Here is a 25,420-nt window from a genome sequence, read left to right on the forward strand (position 1 = left end):
TCTCATTCTGTATCAGACATGACTCTTGCCTTTCTCTCTGCTTTCATTGTCCTACTTAGAGCATTTTCATCAGTGTTTCAATGTCTATTTTTATTCTGCTCATAAAAGTCATTTAGTACAGGTCCAAATATCATGCAAGGCACCAAGGAATTAAGCTCTAGAAAGAAAATCCACTCAGAGCACAAATATACAATGGTCAATAGTACAAACCAATGGTGTTAACAGAGAAATGGACAGTGTTTTGTAGGGTCACAGGATTAATTTGTTCTGCCACAGAAGACAGGGGTAGGATTAAATGGGTAGGGAAGGTTTCACAGAAGAGGAACACACTGAGCGGTTTTGATAGGAAAGAGAGCATGGAAAGGTGTGGGATCGGGAGAAAATCATGCAGATAAGGAGAGCCCCAAGTATATATACTGTGCCTGAGAAACAGCCAAGTGAGCAGATACTTCACAGAGTTTGGGACATGCTAAGTTAATCATGCCTTGAGCACATGCAGGTGGAGATGCTTGGTGAGGAAGTCTGGAGGTTATGAGAGAAGGAAGAGGTGGAAATCACTGCCCAGATGACAGCCCTTAGAGGGAGTGGCACGACAGAAGAGGTCAAGGACAGACCTCAGCGGATACTCCCTCATACCTCTGTGGTCACACTAGACATTGCTTCCTCTCTTAGTGCTTCATGAAGTCCATTCCCATCACAGGGCTTCGGCACATGCACCCTCGGTCTAGAATGCTTCCCCCTTCCTTTTGCCCAACATTGCTCAGGTCTCAGGGGGCCTACTCTGAAACCCCCTTCTCAGTGCTCTGTAGCCTTCCTTCACAGAGCTTAATAAAGTTGAAATTATGCAGTGGTGTGTGGAATTATTTATGTCTTATCTGATCCCCACCAGACCCACCTGGCTTTGTCCTCCATGTCTGGCATGAGCTCAGCCACACAGCAGGCTCTCCATAAATATTTCCTGAGTAAATGAGAAAAGAGCGACTGGAGGTAAATCAGGAATTAGTAGCCTCCAGGGGGCAAAAGGGGCACGTGTGCCAGGGAGAATATAGTCAACAATGAGGAGGTTACCTGGAGAATAAGCACAATTAAAACAACATCAAAGAGGCCTACTTCTAGGAAACCGAACGGGCATGACTGAATTTCCCAAGGCAATAATCCAACCAGGTCAACCAAATAAATCAAATCCCTTTAATCATGGCATATTATCTACAAAATGAAGGCCAAACTCCCTAGCAGGAACCCAAGGCCTTTCTCAACCCACCAACCTTCAACTCAAACCCTCATGTTGGCCAACGTGATTTATTCCCTGGCCCGGACAATTTGACTTCTGTCCCTAGGTCCTACCAGACTAGCTTCCTGGCTCTCTAACCTGCCAAACCCTGCAGAGATTTCAAAGCCATGGGAAATGCCAGTTCCTCACCCAAGTTAGCCTACTCCTAAACTGTTCTAGCCCATGGTGATCATGCACATAAAGTACTAAAACAGCTTCGGTCTATATCACTCACACACTTGATATACTTTTTAAATTTGTACATACTCTATCTCTCAGCAGGTTCCCTGAGCAAGAACCACATCTTATACTTACTTCCATCTCCTCAAAAGTGCCACAGAGAGGATTTGCACACAGGTTACATTCATTTCCCTGGGGAAGGTCACGCCAAACTGAGCTCCCCCTCTGCCCCTCCCACATGCTGCCCCACCTCAGCCAAGGACATCCACAACTCCATCTCTTTCCCTTTTGGAGTCTTTTTTGACACTTCTCATTCCCATCTACCTTGTCTCTAATCCATCAGCAAGTCCTGTGGGCCCAGTCTGAAATACCTGACCAGAACCTGAGCACTTACCATGGCCAGCACCACCACCCTGAGCCAAGTCTCTGTAATCTCCTGCCTGCATCACTGCCGCAGCCTTCTGACCAGCTCCCTGCTTCCTTCCCAGGCCCCCTTCAGCCTATTCTCCACAAAGCCCCCAGTGACCCTTTCAAAATTAAATCCGATAATAACACTTCTCTACTTGAAACCGTCCAACCTCCTCTAATCTCAAGCAGTCAAGCAAAAATCCCGACAACAGCCTACAAGGTCCTTCCCAATGTGGCCCCTATATTCTTCTCACCTCATTCCTGACTGCCCCCAACCTCCACTCAGTCACTGTGCTCCAGATGCACTGGCTGCTTAAATGTTCCATGTACAGACACATTTCCGTACCTGCACTGTAAGACCCGCCGCTCCCTTTGTCTGGAATGCCCTTCCTCAACACATCTGTAAAGCCTCACTCTTCATCACATTCAGGTGACTCTGTGAGGCTTTCTCTAGTGACTTGGATTCAAAATATCAACCTGTCGCAACACATCCTATCACCTGTCTCTTCTAAAATGTGATTTTGTAACATTTACCACTATCTAGCAAACATACAGTTTACTTATTTTCCTTGATTTTGGTCTGGTTTATCCACAGCTATAACCCCCCTGCCCAAAATATAGCCCAGGACCAATTAAGGACTCAAAATATATTTATTGAATGTATATCAAATCAATAGATATTCATCTGCTCTCTGAAACACAATATTTACTATTCATCTTTAAGACTGATCCATGGGGCGCCTGGGTGGCTCAGTCGTTAAGCGTCTGCCTTCAGCTCAGGTCATGATCCCAGGGTCCTGGGATCGAGCCCCACATCGGGCTCCCTGCTCGGCAGGAAGCCTGCTTCTCCCTCTCCCACTCCCCCTGCTTGTGTTCCTGCTCTCGCTGTCTCTCTCTGTCAAATAAATAAATAAAATCTTAAAAAAAAAAAAAAGACTGATCCATGTATGTATGTACTGCGCATACTTCCTGCTTATAAATCAGGGCCATCCAGAGCTAAAGATGAGTAAAGATAATGAAGACTGTCATATTCCTAAGCTTGACCCACAGCCTGCTCATAGTACACACTTTGCTGCCTCTCCCAAACAAGTCTAGATCCCAGTTCAGGCGTTCATCAGCTGTCTAACCTTGGGAAAAGGACTATGTGTTCCTGGGTCTCGATTTCCTCTTTTGGAGGACACTTAACCCCCACAAACAGGGCATGTATAAGAGTATCTGGTGCATGGAGCACAGGGCTTCAATAAAATGTTGACAATCAGTGTTAGCAACTCGTTCTCTCCTTTATCCACAGAGGTAAATACTACAAATTTTCTCCTCCTTGTTAGCCTCATGGCATCATTCAGTTGCCAAGAATGTTTTTCAATCCAGTTGAACACAAATGTCTATTATCACCAAATTTTCTCACTAACATTTACCAGATGATATATATATGGAGAGAGAGAGAGAATCATTGCAAAAGAAAAAGCAAAATACAAATGATGCTTTTATTAAAACACCCCTGTATAGCTGCACTCTTCCACATTCTGAACCCTGGGCAATCACTAATCCATCTCCATACTTTTACTATTTTAAGAATGCTGTAGAATATTTAACCTCCAGAAATCCAGCTAAGTTGTTGCACATATTGATCATTTGTTCCTTTTTGTTACTGCATAGTGTTCCATGGTGTGGCCATACTACTACATCATCCACCCATAAAGGACATCTGGGCGGTTTTTACATTTTTGCTATTCTAAATCAAACTACCATGAACATATGTGTACAGGTTTATGTGCAAATGTAAGATTTCATTTCTCTGGGATAAATACCCAATAGCGCAATCACTGGGCTGTACGATGAACACATGTTGTGTTACAGGAAACTGCCAAACTGGATTCTGGAGTGGCTACACCATTTTACGTTTCTACTAGCAATGTATCTGTGATCCAGTTTTTGTTCATTCTCAGAAGCATTTGGTATTGTTACTAATTTTATTTTAGCCATTCTGATAGATGTGTAGAGATATCTCATTGTAGTTTTAACGTGCACTTCCCTTATGGCTAATGATTTGAACATCTTTTCGTGTGCTTATTTGCCATCTGTGTATCCTCTTCAATGAAATGTCTATACAGTCTGTTCATGTCTCTGTCCTTTGCCCATTTTCAAATTGGATTATGTGTTCATTACTGTTGAGTTTTGACAGTTCTTGATATATTCTAGACATTGTCCACTTTTTGGTGTGTTTAGAAATATTTTCTCCTAGTCTGGAGTTTGTCTTTTCAACCTCTTAAAAAAATATTTTGCAGAGCAAAAGTTTTTAATTGTGGCTTGTCTTTTCATTTTCTCATGCTATCTTTTGAAAATCAGAAACTTTTAATTTCAGTGAAGTCTGATATATTAATGTTTTCTTTTATGGGTTATACTTTTTATGTAGTATCTAAGAAATCTTTTCTAGAGCAAGGTCACGCACAAAAGGAAACTTCCAGGAGTTTCACAGCTTTAACTCTTACATTTAGGTCCATGATTCACTTTGAGATAATTTATGTGTTTGGTATGAGGCACAAGTCTAAGTTCCCTGTTTTGCATATGGATATCCAATTGTTCAAGCAATGTTTGTTGAAAAGATTTCCTTCCCTCATTGAGATACTCTGGCACTTCTGTCAAAATTCAATTGACCACAAATGTATAGGCTTATCTCTAGACTGTATTTTTCTCTTCCATTGATCTTTATGTCCATCCTTAAGCCAATACCAAATTTGGTAGTATAAACATTTAAACTATATTCTTTTTCAAAATCATCTTGGCTATTCTAGATCATTTCCATTTCCATAAGCACTCCATTTTTACAGACTTAGTTCCATCAAAAATATTTAATTATAAAAACAAATATGTAACTATAGTCTATTCCAGACCTCAACCTTTATTTCGTAAGATTTCTCTCAACTATTGTTGTTCTCTCATTCTGTACTATTAACCATGTGAAACTGTCACCTTTCCTTAAACTGCCCACCTAATCTTTCAAGTAATATGAATGGTTGAAACTTATTAAAAATAGCCCCATAATAACAGGAAAAAAAATCTATGCACGGAAAAACAAAATCTGGAATAGAATACTCAAAACATAATCTGTGTTTATTGTTCAAGAGAATAACCAATGGCAACTAGTTTTTCTTTTCCTTTTTATATATTTTCCCAAATTTTCCAAAATATGCTTACATTAAAGTTTATTTTTTCCTATCATAAAATACATAGATCCTTAATATTTAATTTTCCTTTTCTTCTAACCTTTGCTTTTTGGTGGATAAATACAGTGTTACCATCTGAGCTGTTAGCATGAGTATGTCGGAGTGTTTACCATGAGTCCTGGACTTTGCTCTTCCATTTCACAAAATCCAAGATAGAACAACCAACTTTATTAATGCTCTACTCTATTCATCTACCACTGTGTTCCATAAATACTCAGGGATCAACCTTGCTCGATTTAGTCTGATCTTCTATTTTACATTTTCTCATTAGTCTGGAGTAATATGCAAATAGGAAATAACAACAAGCAGAAAGGAGGGAAACAAGACTTCCATTTCACCAACGGTAAGTGTTTTTTTCTTATTTTTCAGAGTTGGTGTGAATTAAACACAATGAATACAGATTTCTTCCTTAAATCATATTATTAACCAAAATGTGTTCAACAGAAATGTCAAGACCAAATGTTGGTGAAATTAAATTTCAGTGAAAGGTGCCTAAATGTCTGATGAAAATGGTAGAGTCTTTCCATAGCTTAATCTGTCTTCTTTCAATATATCATATCCCTCCCAGCTTAATTTTTTGCCTCAACCCCATGATCTATCACTTCAGGTATTATTAATACAAATACCTTCACCTTCTTGCCCCCTTGCTTCTCTCACCTGAATCAATCCAACCACCTCTAACTTCTCTGTCTTCCTCTCATGGGTTTTTGAGCACTGACCCTGAAAAACACAGAACAATGCCAATGGTGCTTAGATGCATCCCTACTGGCAATGGCCATTGGGCACTCAACACTAAAATGAAATTCTTTCATTTCACTTCAGAGAGTTCTCATTCCAATCAATTTTCAACCTCTGCTAGATCATCAAGGGACTCTATTATTCAATGAAGATCACTGAAAACTCGCTCTTAAAGCACACAGGGCAATACACCCTGTCTAGAAGATATCCACTCTCTTGGATTTGCAGCAACATTTCAAGAATGTATTCACATAAGGGGAGCCCCCAGGTCAAGTTTTTAGCATCAAGGCTTCATATCACTTATACATGAAATAATGGTCCAGGAGAAGTCTAATGGCAAGCAATGAAACATGCGTTCTAAGAAGTAAAATAGTACCTCACAGACCCTGCCCCACTTGTTTTTTTTTTTTAAAGATTTTATTTATTCATTTGAGAAAGAGAGAGAGAGCACATGAAGGGGGGCAAGGGGTGAGGGAGAAGCAGACTCTCCACCGAACAGGGAGCCCGATCCCAGGACCCTGTTTTCATGACCTGAGCCAAAGGCAGACGTTTAACCCACTGAGACACCCAGGTGCCCAGACCCTGTCCCACCTTTAACACTATGAACGACCCTACCTTTAGGTTCTAAAATTTGAATGTCCTAGTTGGGATTAACAACACAGAGGAACATGAAAGTGGGCGGGGGGGGGGTACAAAAGTAGAGTTTTTTTTAAGATTTATTTATTTATTTGTTTGAGAGAGAGAATGAAATAGAGAGAGAGAGAGCATGAGAGGGGGGAGGTCAGAGGGAGAAGCAGACTCCCTGCTGACCAGGGAACCCGATGTGGGACTCAATCCCAGGACTCCAGGATCATGACCTGAGCAGAAGGCAGTCGCCTAACCAATTGAGCCACCCAGGCGCCTGAAAAGTAGGTTTTAAATAGTAATTAAACTTTATTCCCCACTGGTTCCAGAGGTGATCTGGGGAAAAAGCCATCCCACCTGAGTTTTCCTATCCACCACCAGGCACGTCAAGAAAATGTATTATTTTTTAAGTCACAACTTCAGTGTTTTAAAATGTTCTGGGCCATTATGCTAAAGACCACCAAAAAGGAGGTTTGATCCTCACATATGTCATTTAAAATCTTTCAGAGCAACAAAGCGTGCACCCTAATCCACCAGCCATTATTCGAAGGATCAAGTACAAATCTTGCACCATAACTAGAGAAAACACAGAGGCCATGGTCTATACTCAGAAGGCCAGTAGCTTCATTTCCAAATGCAAAGGAAACAGGTTTTAAGATGTGGTGAAACAGAGGAGCCAGCAGCTCTGTCTGAGGCCTGTGCTGCCTACAGAACAATCTACTATCTGAATACAACATTTATTTTAAGTAACCCAACAATGGCCTCAGCAATATAAGAGTTTAATTATAGTTTATGACATTGGGAGATAAAATAGGCATGTGCCCATATTACTACAGATCAGTGGGAAGCTTCTGTGTATCTTCTTACAGATTCATTTACTAAAGCAACATCATCACTACATTAGTTACAGAATTTACAGTAATCTCACACTAAATTCACTTCTTTTAACTAAGCAAGTGTCGACAAGTAATGTGAGATTTTATGGTTCCTACCATATGCCATCATTATAATATGACATTCTCTGTTATACTTCCACTGGCTTACAAATTATAAATAATGGATCAGGTTTGCTTTCTTAGTTTTATTAAAATGAGCCCTTAGCCTGGGATATGCTAGCAAAATTATCTAAACACATACCTATCAAATTGTTTTAACCATAAATTATTTTTAATGATTCTATTAATTATGAAGTAGCAACAGGCTATTTAAATGTTTTTAAAATAGCATTTAAAGTAAGAACTTAAAAAAAAAGTAAGACGGTAATAAGCAACGTATAACTGTTCCCAGGAAACAAAAGCAAATATATGTGTCAACTGTACTTCAATAAAGAATAATTAATTTGAAAAAGTAAACATAGAGTTAGAGAAATGAAACCAGAAGATAAAAGAGCAAATTCATTTCATAAATGTTTACTGACAACCTATTATGTGCCAGGCATTATTTCAGGTACTGGGGACATAACAGGAAGTGTAGGGGATACTGTTTTGGTCATTCACCTCTTTCCTAAAAAACCCTGATTTTGTTCAGGTATTCATCTCTCCTCCAATGCATCCCCTGCAGAAGCTGGCCCCACTCCTAGTTCCATGGGTGGTCCTGACTGACCCAAAGATAATCCCACTCTTATTACCAACGATGGGTTCAGGAATGAGCCTGTGACTCAACCTAGACCAAAGACACACAAAGAGTGCTTTCCTGGGGATTTCTGAAAAAGGCTTTCCTTGATCTTGTGGGACCTCTAAGAAGTAGCTCTCTTTTCATCTGGACAATATGTGGAGATGAGAGGCTGGGAACTGCTGCAGCCATCCCTAAGATGGCTGGAGGATCTGGAGGAGGGTAGAGCCAAGATATCCACATGGAAACGTGGCTGGAACCTCTAGATGATGTCACACTCAATCCTACCCTACCTTTAGGCTGCCATATTTATGTGGACTAATAAATCTCATTATTTAACTAATCTGAAGTAGATGTTCTTATGCAAGCATATGAAGGCAACTCCTGAAGGGAAGACATAACCTCTTTGTTTCAGAATGTATAATCTAGTGGCGGGGGAGGACACAGACAGTGATCCAATATTCAAAATTGGGCTCCTTAGTTCTGAAGGAAGGCAGACATGGGGCGAAAGATTAGAAGCGCTAAAATCCTCCTGAGAGAGAATCGTGTTTCAGCTGTTAGCTTAAGAATTTCAGTACAGCATCTCAGAATAACCATACACAAGCAGCTGTAGGAACTGGGGCCTTTCTGGCATTCCGCCACCCATCCAAGTCTCATCAATTTTTAAACTAAAAAACATTTTAAACAGGTTTTAGTAGGCAAAACAAGTGATGAATAAAACATTCTAGAACATTACAATAAGCAAACCTACAAAATAATCACTTAAAAAATAGCTGTAAATCCTTACTGGTATATTCTTAACCTCAATAAACAGAAATCTATTTTTTTCACTTAAGGATACAGTTTTATCTTTCTTACTGACCCCAAGTTGTCGAAATGGTCATCAATATTCTTGAGTGATACCAAGGGATCAATTACAGAATTCAGCTGAACAATTTTCTCCCAGGGAGGATGCTAAATCCATTATCAATCCAATAGCACATATTTACCTATGGCATATATTTTCCTTCCGCAGTAGCACAGACTAAGTTAATCCTTTAAAAATTGAACAGTAACATGAATATAGAACACTCAACACATAGGCTTAGTAAAACAGCAATGTAAGGGCATACCCTGGATAATAAAAACAAAACAAAAATTGCATCTATTTTATCTAAGTTTGGAGTTTCTCCAACAAAGAACAAGTAAGTTCAACGGGATTCATGTATTCATTTATTTAATACATTTTTACTGAACACCTATTATGTGCTAGGTGTTGTGCTACTATGCCGGCTGGTGAGGGTACACTGAATCCTTCCTTCATAAAACAGTGTCTTGAGGGGGGACACAATAAAATAACCTCATAAATATGTGTAAATTACAATTATGATAAGAACTTCTACAAAAGAACAGTTTGGGAGACCATACTAATCTCGGGATTATTGATACTAAACCAAAAGCCCTCAGAGTAAATCCACTTACAACAAAGTTTTCACAGTAAATTGAAAAAAGAAAGGATAATTTACATGGTATCCAATGCCCAAAATTGCCTACAATGACCTATGACTCCTAGTATTCTTGTCCTTGTATAGTTCCACTCCACAGTGAACAAGAGTTGGTCTCATGTGACTAACAGTCAGTGGAAGTGACAGTATGGGGACTTCTGATGTTAGGTCATAAAAGGCATTGTAGCTTCTGCCTTGGCTTCTTGGAACACTTGCTCTTGAGAGGGCTGGGCACTGTGCTATGGAGAAATTCAAGCACCCTCACAAAAGGACCCATATGGGGAGCAAATGAGGCCTGAGATAAACACCCAGGCGTACAAATAAGCCATTCCAGCCTAGTCATGGCTACAGATGATTGCAGCCTCAGCTAATATATGACCACAACCACCTAAGAGACTCTAAAAAAGACCTACCTAGCCAAGCCTTTCCTGAATTTGGAAGGAGTAAATGTTCCCTTGTGGCATGTTCAAGAACCTCAAAGATGTGTCATTTAAATATATTGTTCCTTCCTATATCTCCATACCTCCATTTTGGTCTGCCGGCAATGCATTTTTTAAAGTTTTCTTTTGTCCAAAAATGTCTTTATTTTGTCTCTGAAGGCTATTTTCACTAGATCTATAAATTTTAGGTTGGCATTTCTTTCCTTTTAGTTTTTTCAGCACATCAGTACATTGTCTTCTGGCTTTTATTGATTCTCTCAAAAAGTCACCTGTCAATTTCACTTCTGCTTGTCAAAGGGAGGGGTATTTGGGGTTTATGAATCTATGCTATCTTTCATCAGACTTGGAAAATTTACAGCCATTAAATCTTCAAGTATTGCTTATGCCCCTCAGGTCTCCTATTGGATGGCTAATATGTATCTCAAACTTAACATATCCAAAATAAAACTTTTGGTTTTCTCTCCAAAACCTACTATTCTCCAATCTCTCCCAACCAAGTCAAGAGCATCACATCTACACAATTTCTCAGGACAAAAACCTAAGAATGCCCCTCAATTCTTCTCTTTCCTCTATACCCCCCTTGAATCCACCAACACACATCTCTCAAAACATATTCTAAACTTACCTGGGCTTCCTCAGCTGCCCGCCATCACCCATCTCATTAGACTCCTTGTCCAAGGGCCTTCTTACTGGACTTTCTATAGTCTACTGTCCACACATAACCATGGTCATCTTTTCAGAGCATGAATCAGGTCACATGCTTCCTTCCCTTCCTGACAATCCCCATGTCTTGTCCCCCTACAATCTCTCTCATGTCTCATGTGCTGAGACACATGACTCCTATATCTTTCTAGCCACCATCCTTGACCAGTTGCAAATCAAACCAAATTTGATAAATCCCAACTAATCAACAAGCTGAATCACTACCAGAGGCATGGTTACTGATAACTGAGGATCGCCCGTGCAAGGAGATGTTGAAGAGCCCAGCAGGTAACTTGACTGAAGAAGAGGTCAGAAGTTGTGATGTGCAGTTCCAGTCCAGCGGGCCTTCCTTCCTCCTCCCACATTTGTCATCTGTCTGCTTCTCCCAGTGAGGCCGTTTGTCCAACCATTTGGATAATGGAAGTAATATCAAGACTATTTTTATTACTCAAATAATAAGAGATATTTGATTTGGATTCCTCCTTAAGACAGAGGTTTCTTTTTAAAGTAAAAATTTCAGATCTAATAATATTCCACATACCTTCTTACTAGTGTATAAAGAAATCAGAGTCTACATCAGCCCAAGAGTGAGAATTTGAAATTAATTCAAATACCTGAAATAACCAAAACAGTTCCTACATTGCACAGAAAACAGTCACACAAAATACAGGGATCCGTTCCGTTAGTTTTTGGTTTTACTACTGCTTTTTAACAAAACACTGTGAATATTACTGAAAGAAAAAAGAGTCTTTATGCTAATAACTGGTTTACAAATGGACCGATGACAGTCTGGCGATTATAAAAGCACTTTAAGGACCAATTAAAATGAACTGGAATTTAATAGCTTTGAAAGGGCCCTATGAGCAACGCCAATCTGAAGTCATCTGAAGAACGAGCTATCCAACTAAGCTCAGTGGAAGCTGGGAGAGTCAGCTTTAATTACTTAACTTTGAGGATTGAGAAACCCAGAGCAAGTTAAGAGAGTGAGGTCCAGCCAAGGTAGGATTGGAGCCAGGGTCAAGATTCTAAAGAGCTCTTCAACAGCTCTCAATGTGTCTTCCCTTTGAGGAGGATTTGCAGCTGATTTGTAGACAATCAAATCAACCCTGTGTAACCACAACATCTGTGTGGTTTTGAAAGGTTTCTGGCAATTGTCCTGTACTGCACTTATGTTCACCAATCTTGTCTTTCCTGCCTACACCCAAGAGCTATCGGGGACCAAGAGCATCCTGCACACACGGAAGTCATGGAACAGGGCCACTGAGAGGAATCCTAGAGATCACACCGCCCAATGCTTCTCCAACTGTGGACTGAAATAAAGTTTTTATCAATCAGCCTATGGTGATTTAAAAAAAAAAAATACATGTAGTGAACTCCTTCTAAAGCTGAATTTAATCCATCTCTAAAGGACTGATAGTCTGGGATTACAGCCTTCCTACTTTTCTGAAGTTAAATTTCTTTTATGAACTCTCTACAGGCAACAAAAGCAAGGAGACCATGACCGTGGGTGATGGTGGTGGATGATGATGATGAATCTTTCTTTTAACTTATCTGCTTGGCAAAATAACCCCTGGACCATCTAGTCCCTAAAATCCAAAAAAAAGTTAAAGATACACTGACCTATTCCAATTCTTCCCTCTATAAGGTTTGAGTCCTACTAGTGAATGGAAGTCTCACACAAGGAGCAATATAAGCAGTAGCAAACAGTAGCAAACTGAATGGAAGGAACACCCTGGGCACATGGAACCCAGGGCCAACAGCATAACAACTGGGGGTGAGTCACCCTGTTCTTCCCACTGCAGCTCCAAGCCCAAAAGAGAAGAGCTTACTAGAAGTCCAGCATAAGCAAACAGGAAACCATCCGTGCTATCACTGATTACGGTACCTCTTGATGACTCTAGGTGAACACTAAACCACCAGAGAAATGCAAGTTTCAATGCAAGAAACAGATGAATCTGTCATACATGATAACATGGCTATAAGCTAAAAAATTACCCATTATCATAGTGCAGTGTGAACTTCTACCTGAGTAAGCTAAAATGAACATCTAAAACTGACTAGGTTCTTAATTTGGGAGAAAATGCTCTTTTTCTGGCATCCATTTCCTCCTCCTGTTTTCCTTAAAGTAGCCCTGGGGTCCCTTCATCTCTGTTCCAGGCAGACAAAGATGAACGATATAAACAGAAAGTGCTTTGAATTTCTGAGAAGTAGGTGCAAAAATTATGCAGCTGATGATGTGTGTTGGTCTTTTGGGGATTTCCTTCAGGGGTCATAACTGTCCCAGGACTTCAAACCACCAGGGCCCTGGCATCTGAGCCAACAATACCTACCTTGGTGATGACAGCTGTGCAGAAAAGGCTTGGCACTTGTAATTGTTCCCCTGGGTCCTTCTACTCGTGTTTCAGGAAAAAGAAAAGCTGCGACAGCCGATCACTGTGACAAAACAGTAAGCATGGGACACAGGCACGAAGGTGGCCTATGTCCTCATGACAACCAAACAGAACCGCTCTGCTGGAATCCCAGCCATCAGCTTATGAGAAAAGCACACTCCCTGCCCCATACGGTAATTTCCAATATCCTTCACCTCATTATTGAAGGAAACCCACACACATGGAGTAAAAGTTACAAGAGAATTTAAATATCATAGAATTGAAAGACAACACGAGTATTCTAGTATGAAAAACACTAACCCATCTTTTCTAAGCAATACAAAATGATTATTTGGCAAAAAGGATAAGAAAATCAATGGTGAAGGGCGCCTGGGTGGCTCAGTCGTTAAGCGTCTGCCTTCAGCTCAGGTCATGATCCCAGGGTGCTGGGATTGAGCCCCGCATAGGGCTCCCTGCTCCACAGGAAGACTGCTTCTCCCTCTCCCACTCCCCCTGCTTGTGTTCCCTCGCTCACTGTGTTTCTCTCTGTCAAATAAATAAATAAAATCTTAAAAAAAAAAGAAAAAGAAAAGAAAATCAATGGTGAAAGTTCGTGTAAGAGATTTACTGAAGTTCTGAATGACATTTCTCCTTCTCCAGAAGCACACGGCTACATTTAGCAAGTCTAGAATTTTCACTTTGTATTGTGGGTCAATATAGTGCCTCCTCCTTTTTTTTTCTTATAATTGTCTCTTAAACTTTTAAATCTATTGTAAATCAAATATAAAGTGGTGAGTAGAAAGAAAATGAAAAGAGCTTCAGTTACATACTCTAAAGGGTTAGAGACACAAGCAAGTTTTATTTAGTAGTAGCAAAGATAGGCATAATTGCTTCATATAAAGAACAAAGGTCTTTTAGAAGCTAAACATTTGGCCATTCTTTGTAACTGTCTTACAGAAGATCAGACTGACACATTCTCTCCCTATCCATCTGCCCTCCTACATATACCATGTACCACTGAAGTACAGTAGGCATGATTTAAGACTTTTATCTATGTTTTCCTTGGCTGACAGGGATTTAGGGATAATTTATGTAACTTGAACATTTGCTCAGGTAGCAGGTATAAGATACTGCATTTTGATTTATTCCTGATCCTGTTACTATCTTTAAAAATTTTACCTGCATTTTAAAATTCATTCTACAACTTCAATCAATCCTCAACTATAAATATGTTTTAAAAGGAGGATGTAGAATCTTTAAAATGCAGGCATGGAAGTCCTACACAGAAGGATAGCCAATAACCTCTCTATCAATCCTCGTGTCAAATCATACAAGACAGAAAAACATGTCTAGCACTCAACCAAAAATAAAGGCTAAATTAGAACTACTACAAGATAAAATGAAAATTACAGTTTGTCTAAAAACCATTCTTTGCAGCCATTCTCTCAATCTTATTTAAAAAAAAACTGTCTTTGAAATGAAAAATACATGAAGAGAGTTTAAAATTAAGTATTTCCTTCAAACCATTTCGAAATACATTTTAAAACTGAGCTGAGAACTAGAATCAGTCCTTTTAGTATTTTCATACACAACATTTCCAATCCCTAGTTTCTAGCGGTCAAGAAGCACAGATGCCACAGGGATCAATAATCAAACCCATAAAAAGCCACATGCCAAGAAGCAGGAGGCAGCTCATCGCTCTTTGTTCCTATCACGCCCTTACCTGCCACTGTGATAATCGTTTGTGCTTCCCAACTGTTTGAAGTTCGGGAGGATGAGGCTCCAAACATCTGAATTTCAGCAGAAGAAAAAGGAAAAAAAAAAAAAAAAAGGTCACCCAGCTTAAGATGAGCTGTGGTTAAATTAACATTTAAGCTCAAACGAGATCAAAACAGGAACTGGTGCAGTAAATGGCACCCGTAAGAGCAGTAACCCTCCCGTCCACAGGCACAAACTGCAGGGCACACACGTGTTCCCATGCAGACAGCGAACATCTTCCCGCTAATTAGCATCAGAACCACCTAGCTGGGGAAGCACTAAAATGCACTCCTCATGAAAAATTAAACACACCATCAGTGGACGCCCCTCCTCCTGCATTTATACTTGTAAGAAACAACAAGGATAACAACAAAAAACATTTTATTGGCTTTTGAAAAGAAAAAAAGTAAGAATCCAAACTCCAAGCAGAAGTCTCCAACAGCCTCAGACGGTTTGTTTCCAGTTTTGTTTTCAAGAAAACAATTTGGCTCATTCGTCAAGGAAATCACAAGAGAAAAATCATTACAAAGAGCTGCAGCAGCTGAGCATCCAAGAGACCATCACTCCAGTGCACCCTGTCCTCCCTACAATGTCACCATGGGGAAAACCCGAGGGTCTGTTCCTGTTGACACTGCTCTTTCTGCATCAGCCCAATCAATGGGCTCATTTTAAGGCGAGTACCCGAGAAATACCCAAATCCTTTTCATGGTATAGGAGATTCCACCGTGGGCCAAAATCCTGAATGTTACATTGCACAAGTTACATTTTCTCCCCATTTCCAACGTGCAGCCCATGGTGGATAGTTGGTGCTAAAACAATTTGCATAACTAGGCTCGGCCCCTCATTATCCAGCACTCACAGAGGCATCCTAAAGTCACGCCTGGAAGCACAAATGGCCGAGAACTGCACGGCAGTTTGCCAACTTAATATGAAGATTTCACATGTTCTGAGAGTTTCATCGCTTTGATTCTGACACGAGTGAAGTTCTCACCCAGAGGACTGGGGAGACAGCTAGAACCAGAACGAAAATGAATGGGACTCCATTAGCTCAGTGGTCAAGACTCTAAAGCGATGTCTCTTTAAATCATGGGCCTTTACATCACCCGCAGCCCAATCTTTAACAGTAGATACTAGAAAAGTAGACTCCTGAACCCCAACCCAGAGTTTCTGAACCAGAGTCTTAGTGGACAGACCCTGGGATCTGTACTTATATTTCTTACGCACATTCAGATTTGCTCCATGAACGACCAACTGCTTCACAGACAGTGTGAGCTGCTGAACACACACACACACACACACACACTCACGCACGCACACACACACACACATGCACCTATGCAGTTACATTCACTTAAAAGAATTTTATATTTCAAACTTGAAGTCAAGCGCACAAAAATGTTTTCATATTCTTAAAGAGTGGCTGTGTCTAGACTGACCAAAAACCTCAATTGCTGGCAGCTGTAAACTATGTGCGTGAGGGCAAAAGAAGATATTGTAATAATAACAGAAGGACAATATAGTGAAAGGACACTGTTGATCAGACTTACAACCATGGTTCATACTTGCCCATCACCAACTCATACTTCTCCCTCTGTGGGGAATCAGCCAGTTGCTTCTCCCAGGGGAGGACGACAGTGAAAAGGCCTGATACAGAAGTCACTGGCGAGCCTCTCAGGTGTGAGGAATCGAAGTGCAGTATTTTTGTTCATTGAGTTTAAAACCCCACAACTTCTTGTTCGAGCACAATTTCAGACCCACACCTTCTAAATCTTCTTTTCGTTTAATTTGGTCATTGCAACTACCATCATCAGGTTTTGAAATTCATGGTCTTTAGCTATTAAATTAATGAACATTAACTTTTGTTTTATCAGTTTGTGACCTGTTTGAAATATATTCAGTGGTGAAAAAAATACACCAGAAGCGCCTTTTAAAAGTTTTTGTTTGGGGGGCGCCTGGGTGGCTCAGTCGTTAAGTGCCTGCCTTCGGCTCAGGTCATGATCCCAGAGCCCCGCATCGGGCTCCCTGCTCAGCAGGAAGCCTGCTTCTCCCTCTCCCACTCCCCCTGCTTGTGTTCCCTCTCTCGCTGTGTCTCTGTCAGATAAATAAATAAAATCTTTAAAAAAAAAAAAAAGTTTTTGTTTGGTTGGTTTTGCTCCACAGCTCATTTTTAGGCATTTCACATACCACTGAGAACAAAAGTCCCCTAATTCTTTACAGGTAACAAGTAAACTGGATTATAAATTATAGAACAGTCTAAGCATTATTCAAAGAAACTGGATTCAGGATTCCATGCTGCAAATCCTAAAACATCAGTTGAGCCCCTTCACCAAAACTTTCTCACCTCCTTTCCTTTGCCCAAACTCTTCCTAGGAATCTACAGGACATAATACGCTCATTTTGACACACTTACATCTTGGAATTGTCATGTTCAGTATTCATTTTTATCTATCTTATTCCAAAATGGGAACAGAGGCGGTCTACATAAGATCATTATAAATACTATCGCTTTGAATGGACAATAAGCTCAAATAATGCCCAGATCTCTCACATTTATTTTGACTCAAAATATTTTATCAAATCCCTAGAACATTCTGTTCCTTCTAATTCTTGTCCTCCTCCACACACAGGAAACAGGGTTTTATTTTTAGAAGGTATTTTAAAAAGAAATGAACACCTTTCCTCATGTCCTTTTCTGTACTGAAGTCCTCTGCTGTGTTGATGGTTGGCACTCTCAAGTTGTTTTGTTGGGTTCTGAGGATACAACAAAGGACTGCTTATTTCTTTCAATGTTTTCATGGAACACTCCATGAGGCAGCTTGGCGTTCAATCACTCAGACGATAAATTCTTACAGAAATGAACCCAACAGAACATAAAGACCTTATTCCATTATATTATTCTGAAATGGGATACTGAATCAAGTGGCTACCCTTCTTGGAAAGGCAACAGAAACATCACATACACTATCCAGGGATGGTGACTAATTGAACTAAGCCACCCACTATCTAACTTGGGCCACTTAGTGAGCAACAGTATTCACAGCAAGACATCTAGCTGGAGTCAAGGGTACTGCCTGGGGGCATGACACTCCTAGTGGCTTTAAAATGGTCCATATGAGGACTGGATATAGTTCCAAGTTAAGCAATCCCGTTCTCTAACTAATTGGGTTGGCCTTTCTACAGCTAGGTTCAAGATACTGACAAGTAAACACAAGGTCAGTGATAAAATAATGTGAACTCAGCAAGTATGTAATGAATAAATGAAGAAAGTCAGTGTCTCGGACACCTGAGGATCCTTCAGTTACCTCCTGTGCCCACATCTATCCTCTCAGTTTTTCAGGGCCACTAAACCACCCAGGTGCTGAGTAGGACCTCGTTAGCAGTGACAACAGTAGAAACCTGGTAAGTTACAACAGACGCTCCTTACCTCACCCACCTGAACAGCCCGATGAGCCTGGGAAGGCCAAGAGTTACAGCTCCCACACGCCTGCCATGATACATTCTTAAAGCACCCACTCTCCTGCCTAGACATGAGCACAGCTCAAATTTTGACCTATGGGGGTTAATCTGATAACCTGAAGTCAGGTTAACCTTGCCTTCCCCCAAAATAGTGTAGAAAACAATCCCACCTCCCGTTCCCCTTCTTGGACCCTTATAACATACTTACTATGGTTACTAGGTAGCTAGCAATTGTTATGTAGTGAACTTATAATTGGTATAGGTTCCTAAGAGAGCTTCTTGCTTTTGTGAATACACGGGGAGGTGAGGATGGTTAGAAATTCATCTAAATGAATCTTCATAGATTCTCAAAAGTGGACAAAGTAGCAGAAGATGAAAACCAGAGTCATGGGGATATAGTGATTACTAACCCATGACCTCTGAACTCCAGAGAAGGAACTGTATGGGGGCTGGAAGCTGAAAATCAACTTATATGTTAAAACACATCTGTTAGCAGCAGAACTAACAATGCTTGTGGCACCTGCAAAACATTCTTCTGTTAAAGTGAGTTCTCTTTCCCTCACTGGACAACCTACTCCAGGCAAGCAGAGGCAGATGCACAAAGGTCATGCTGGTCCCACAACTGAGGAGCAAAAATGGCTGCCTGTTAATATTCACCTTTTCCGCCTAAGGTCAAAGTCCCTTGGCCTCTGGCTATGCTGGAATGCTTGCAATGCTGGGCGCTAGAACTCTCATAGTAATGCATCTGTTGGTTTCTGCGTGATGGCTCAGGGAGGGTACCTCGGCTCGATCATGACTTGGGTCCATCTCACTGGTTTTCCAGTGGGCTGGCTGTGTCCCTCAGATCAACACACTGTATGAGTGGGAGGGTGCAGATGATCAGAACCTTGTGAATCAGGGAAGGGAATGAATTTTAGTAAGAAATTCTCTGCCTGTCTGCGGGACAAAACAGCCAATAGGGCAGCTCCTGAGAGCCAAGGAAGCCAATTGCTCAAGAGACAGAGGAAGGCTGGAGAAGGAGGAAAAAGAGCAAAAAATTGAATCCAATGAGCTCAGGACCCCATCTCTGGATAAACATGAAGCTTTGTTACCAGAGCACTCTCCCACATGGTCCTGGGTTGTTTAGGAACAGAGAGGAGACAGCATGTGAAGGACAGCCTTTTCTTTCCTGTAATTTCTTCTTTCCGATCACCCTTGGTAATGATAATCACTTAAATACATGCCATTTGAAATTATAAAACAAATAACAAAATGTTAACACCATCCCTCTAATATGAAATGTTTATTATTATATATTTCTTTATTCATACACATTTAACTGAAGTCATTTTTATATGATTTTTATTCTTATTTTTCAGTTCATATCACATTAAATTTTTCCATGTTACAATGATGTTCAAAAATCACTTTTAATGACATCATAATTCACGCAGGGGTTGTATCCCACTCCCTGACTTTTAAGAAATCTCCCAATTTTCCACTGTTACATTACTACAACAAATGTCCTGTGGGTACGTGGGTTTCCTTTTTGGACTAGCTCCTTAGGACAAATTCCCAGAAGTGGGATACCAAATCACTAGATATTCACACATGGATTCATCTGGGGATTGCTTGTCAAACTGCTTTCCAGAAGTTTCACACTAACTTACACTGCAACCAAAAATGTACAAGAGTTTATCTTTGCCAGCCCAACTATTGTTTTCATTGATTTTTTTTTTCAAGTTTAGTACATAAAAATAGTAGCTTCTTTCTAGGTGCATCTATCTGATTCTACTAAGACTGACCTATTTCCAGACATTTATCAGCTCTACTTCTTCCAAATTGTCTATTCTCTTTTTTTGCCATTTATCTTCTATTTATCAACTTGGATAAGCTCCTTGCCTAAGACACATATTAATACTTGATCATACTGGCTGCAAATACGTTTTCTACTCTGGCTATGTCTTGTTTTCACATGAGATTGTTTTTTTTTAAATGGGTCATTGCTATGATTTCATATTCTCTTATTTCCCTTATTATTCTTTTTTTTTAAGATTTTTATTTATTTGACAGAGAGAGACACAGCAAGAGAGGGAACACAAACAGGGGGAGTGGGAGAGGGAGAAGGAGGCTTCCTGCGGAGCAGGGAGCCCAATGTAGGGCTCGATCCCAGGACCCCGGGATCATGACCTGAGCCGAAGGCAGATGCTTAATGACTGAGCCACCCAGGCGCCCCCACATGAGATTATTTTATGTACTCAAGTCCCCTGATCACTCCTAGTCCTTGAAAGTCATCTGTCCTCCAGGGAGTTCATAAATATTACATTCTATTTTCTTTTAGTTTTTCTAGTGTTGGATTGTGTCATTGTTATTCTTTATTATTTAGTCAATATGGAATTTGGGTATATTCTATCAGGTGCCACCCTAAATAAATATTTTGCAAATTTCGAACCAACTATGTCGCCAATATTGTTGAATAATCCAGTTCAGATTGATTTCTGTTCAGACTGATTTGTCAGACTGACTTATGAAGTCCCCTTTCATACACATACATTAAAATCATGTGTGGGATGAGGAGGGTGTGTATGTGTGGGGTGTGTGTGTGGGTGTGTGTGTGTGTGTGTGTGTGTGTGTGTGTGGGTGGGTGGGTGGATGGGTGGGTGTATTGGGGTCTATTTCTGATGAAGTTCTTTTGTAAATATTAACCTCTCTCTCCTATGTTAAGAACAAAAATAAAAAGAGTTTTCTTTCCCACATACTTTTGGAAGCTGGGTGTGTATGGGGAGGAGAGTTGCAGCAAAAATCTAAGCCCAGAGAACCTATGGGGAGTTCTCTGGGAATCGCTGGGAACTGGGTCAGGGAAAACCAGGCACAGGCATCCCAAGTTGTCACACCTCCATCCAAACCGCTAGAGCCATTCCCTTCCAAACATGTGTTCCTCAGATCACTGAACGGGGAGAATATTTGCCTTCTAAATTTCCCCTGACCCTTCCATTCACCAGTATGTGCCAAGTGTCCACTACATGCCAGGCACTGTTCTAGGCTCAGGAAAAACAATGCAGGAAAAGATCTAAGACTCCTGATTTGTGAAGAGTATTCCCAAAGATCATTATCATGGCCTTAATACAATAGCAGACACTGCCTACTGATTGCCTACTAAGTGCTAGGCATTTTAAAATTTATTAATACACACAGTCATCTCACTTAATCTTGAAAGCAACCCTTGGGCTATTTGCTGTCACCATTTTAGGTGAAAGAAACTGAGGCTTAGAAGAGCTAAATGCCTACACAGAACTAGTAAGCAACAGAACTGTACCCACACCCAGCCTGTCTGGCCTCCCAGCCTCCCAACTACGTGCAGAACACTAATTGTGTAGGCCTCCATGTGGATGGGCAGGCTACCTGCAATTTATTCTCTAACACAATTCTGGCAATCACTTATTAAACAGGCAATTAATCTACATAATCCCACATGCATATTTTACAAGTACAAATGCACTCCGCTCCACCACATATCACTTCCCATTTTATGTATCATCCTAGCTCCCGGGGACTGCTTGCTCTGTGTATGCTCTGGCACTAGGAAAACATTCCCCTGTAAGGGCTGACAGAGACACTCCCCAGCAAGGAGCACTGCCCTTGACTGGCCCTGGCCCTGAGCTGCAGAGATTCAACTGTCTCTATTTCCCCAGCTCTCTGAGACTGATAAGATTCTTTAATAGACTACTCACCTGATAAAAGCAGCATTTGTTACTGATGGAACTAACAAGGAACCATCTGCCTGCCACAGGCAGGAGGATTCCTATTACCTGGCCACCCTACCGCTGTCCCTCAGAGCCACAATGGGCACAACACCTCACATGAGATGCACGGGCTGTGTCACCAACACATCTCTCCCACTGTGGAACAACAGTGTCTGGAAAGACTGTGCACAGGATGAGATTTCACAGGCACAGTGCGAAGCTTTCTCTTAAAAGCTCTCTCTTCCAGTATCTGCACACACAGAGAAACACGGGTAGCAGGGAGGGAACAGTCAGACTCCAACAGCAACTGAGGGCTAAAGGGATGAGCCTAGGGGCGCCTGGGGGGCTCAGTCTGTTAAGCAAGTTAAGCATGTCCAACTCTTGATTTTGGCTCAGGTCCTGGTCTCAGAGTCATGGGATCGAGCCCCGTGTTGGGCTCAGAGCTCCAGGTGGAGTCTGCTTGTCCCTTTCCCTCGGTTCCTCTCCCCACCACCCCCCACCCCGCTCATGCTCTCTCTCTAAAAGAAATAAAATCTTAAAAAAATAAAAATAGAGAGATCAGCCTAGCATACACCCATCTTATGCCGAAATGAGCAGCACACAGTAATGTTTTACTAAGATTGCTCTCTACCGCTTGCTTTCTCCTCAGGACTGAAGGCCACATAGCCCATCCCCAGGTGGGGTTTCCATGCTCTGACAATTACTCTGGTTTCTCCCCCGGTTTCATGTGGGTGCGTCTGAAATTGTCAAGCCCTGGGTCCCTATTCCAAATCTCTCCTTCTAGCCTCTCAGCTCAAGTGACGATCCATAAGTCCTCAGGTGTTCCCTGCTCTCATCTTTTCAGACACTATCTTTTTAGAAGGAAGAACATCAAATCCTCCAATTCCCGTGAAGAGCTGGCAACAGGGTGACTGCCAGGAGTGCTGACTCAGTTCTCTTCCAACAGACGAGGTGTTTGCTTGTTTTCACAGAAAATGAAAATAGTTATCTGGGAAGAAGCAGCAACCGTATTTGCTTAAGGGAGGAGGACCCTCAATAAAACCTAGAAATATTCTTTTGATGATCTCTCCAAATGGAAGCTCTCTGTACAGATGGCAGAACATCCCAGCAAATAGCAATTAAGCACATTCTAAACCCATCTTGTCAAAGACATCTACCACTTTGTCTAACTGATCACAGCTAAATGCAAGCGACAGCCCTCCCCGACTCCGCCTCCCCCCAGGCTCAAGGTTTTGCAGCACAAGTAGGCAGAATGGAGTTTATTGATCAGCAAGATTAATTCTGAAATAAAAGCCAGTCTGTCTCTTACTGATCTTCGAGCGAGCTGAGCTTCAGGGGAAACATGTTACAAAAAAGGCTTGTGCCCCTCTCCCTACCTGATCAGCAGGCTATGTCCACGAATCTTGATCATCCCATAGAAAACATTTTCCTGAAGCAACATACGCATTGTCCACACTATGTCTTTTCTCTGTGTGTTCTGGTTATCTGTGATGCTCCTTAAGTGAACACAGTTTTTCTTAAATCAGTTACAGGATGATTACCCCAAGCCTTTAAAAATTCAAGAAGTTTTACCTCAGTAGTTAAGTTTAATAGTAGCTGCTTGTGCTCCACATTACATTTGAGAGCTGCTAACTCATAAAAGCCTTAATTACTATAGTTTAGAAAGCTAGCAGACATCCACATGCATCGGGCCTATGGAAGCCAGCATATATGCCTAATGAACACGGAGTCCTAGAAAGCAAAACACCACCCAGACAGGCCCAGCTTACAAATGGGTCTGTAAACACGTTTCTCCGTAGAAATGACTATACTGGAGGGATGAGGTCCCCTAGCAGTCCCCAAAGTCTGTTTGTTCACGATGTCTGCAAAGAATCCTGCCATGCTAGAAAACTGGGGGGACTATCTGCAGACGTCCAACATCCAGCCCAGGACAGCGCCAGCGGCAGCTCATGGTCCTCACACACCGTACCAGGTCCTGAGGCATGGACAACCCATCAGGGCACAGCAGGGGGAGGTCCAACTGGTGTCCAACGCCTTGGCGCAGCTTCTCCTTCTGTAACATGGAAGCAGCAACACCTAATCCAGAGGTACAACAGGCACAACACTAAACACTGTCACATCTCTTCCTGTGTGGAACAACAATGTCTGCAAAGACTGAGTGTGCCCAGGATGAGACTTCACAGGTACACTGGTGTGAGGAGCAAATGTGATGATTGCACGGGTCTTAGCTCTGCACCTAGGCTTGATAAAGGCTCTATAAATGACAACTTAAAAAAGCACATACTCTCTACATTCCCCTTTTCCCCAGAAGGCAACCTCTCGATAGCAGTTGAGAGCCCTCTTGCTCCCTGGTTTCCTACTCCACATGTGGTGGTCTTTACCTTCTCCCACCTTCTCCCCTCGCCCTGAATGCAGCTTAGTTCAGGAAATAAGCACAGAAAACAGATCGGAAGATCTGGTTCAACTCTAGTAGGTTTCCCACCTCCTCATCCAGCAAAGGTTATCCTGTCTGAGCTTATCCCTCACCCATCCTGTCCTTTTCCAGCTAAATCTTATCCATTGTTCAAAATTTTGCAGAAAGCCCCCCCACACACACACACGTTCCAAGTTAGGGGTTCCTGCCTCGTACTCTGATGACCCTTGTACATGCCTCAAGAGAAATTAACATACTATATTTGAAAGTATTTTTTCCCCTCTCTATATGTGGTGGGCACACGTTATAATAATGTCCAATGCAGCAAATCCTCAAAATGCATTTTGATAATAATGCACACTGATAATAATAATAATGCATAATGATAATGTACTATGATAAGTAATGCATAATAATATTGTCCTGCCTGTACAGGATAATAATATTATCCTGCCTGTACAATAATATTGTACCTACCTGGGAGGTAGGTGAGTGAGAGGAAGGAAAGAAGTCTAGGGATAGGGTAGAGATACACATTGGAATAACTACATGAAAGTGTTTTTAGCCAACTACTGATTGTTCTGTAAATGTTAGTGTTGATACTATTTTATACAGCAGGTCAGTGAAAAAGACAAATCTGCAATTCAATGTTCCTGCCTTTAGCCACAACCATGCTATAACTGACCTGTTATAAATGTAGTGGGGGGAATCTGATGCAAAGCAGAAAAGCCTTTGGATCCCTGCACATCTTCATTCAAGAATCCTTCCTATAAAAGAATTCCAACTTCAGAGCAGATGTACACTTCCTTACACTCCTAAACAAATGAGGACTCTGCCTCCCAGGGAAATGACACACCCTCACCCACTGGCTTCTTTCTTCTCATTCTTTGATTACCTGGATCCCCCTGTCACCGCTCCAGAGCACTACTTAGCGTTGCTGTAATTGCACAGGGGCTCTCATAATGGGATTAGCACGGCAGGGGCCATGAGTGGCTTTGTGCTCCACTGTCCTTAGTGCCCA

The 25,420-nt window shown here is 41.3% G+C and overlaps 1 protein-coding gene across 5 annotated transcripts in view; it reads right to left on the reverse strand.

Annotated features, from left to right (window-relative positions):
* Positions 1-25,420, reverse strand: part of MTUS2 (microtubule associated scaffold protein 2) — a 594,294-nt gene that overhangs the window by 508,885 nt on the left and 59,989 nt on the right. The window contains exon 3 of one of the 5 annotated variants that reach the window (XM_027590974.2): positions 14,774-14,840. The exons of the other annotated variants lie outside the window; for them this stretch is intronic. The gene's annotated coding sequence lies outside the window, so the exon portion shown is untranslated. The remainder of the gene's footprint in view (positions 1-14,773; positions 14,841-25,420) is intronic. 5 annotated transcript variants of the gene reach the window in all.

The sequence above is a fragment of the Zalophus californianus genome, chromosome 3 (genome assembly GCF_009762305.2).
Source record: "Zalophus californianus isolate mZalCal1 chromosome 3, mZalCal1.pri.v2, whole genome shotgun sequence".
In the NCBI taxonomy this organism is placed as follows: domain Eukaryota; kingdom Metazoa; phylum Chordata; class Mammalia; order Carnivora; family Otariidae; genus Zalophus; species Zalophus californianus.